This window comes from Malurus melanocephalus, unplaced genomic scaffold (assembly GCF_030028575.1).
Source record: "Malurus melanocephalus ecotype Western Australia unplaced genomic scaffold, MMel_1.1 scaffold_4057, whole genome shotgun sequence".
In the NCBI taxonomy this organism is placed as follows: Eukaryota; Metazoa; Chordata; class Aves; order Passeriformes; family Maluridae; genus Malurus; species Malurus melanocephalus.
The window spans coordinates 3,839-4,415 of NW_026627289.1; positions in this window are offsets into that span (position 1 = coordinate 3,839).

Sequence of the window (577 nt, forward strand, 5' to 3'; positions counted from 1 at the left end):
GCCATGCTCGGGTTTAATCCCGGGTTAATCCCGGCTTAAGGGGGGGATTTAGGACCGGGAACCCCCCCAAAACCCCCCCCGAGCGCGAGGGATTCTGGGAATTGGAGTTTTCCCAAAATAAAAAGAAAAAGAAAATTCCCAAAAAACCCCGATTTTTCCCCAAAAAAACCCCAAATTTTCCCAAAAAATTCCCGATTTTCCAAAAAACCCCCCGATTTTTCTGCCCAAAAAAATATCATTTTTCCCAAAAAACCCACGATTTTTCCCCAAAAAATTCCCGGTTTTCCCCCCAAAAACCCGATTTTCAAAAAAAAATTCCCGATTTTTCTAAAAAAACCCGATTTTCCAAAAAAAAATCCCATTTTCCCAAAAAAATTTCCCGATTTTCCCAAAAAACCCCACGATTTTCCCCCCAAAAAATTCCCAATTTTCCCAAAAAAACCCCCCAAATTTTCCCAAAAAACTCAAATTTTCCCCAAAAATCCCAATTTTCCCAAAAAAACCTCGGAGAAATTCGGTGCAGAAGCGAAGTTTTTATTAATTTAAAGCACAAAATTACAAAATTTTTAGGAAAATT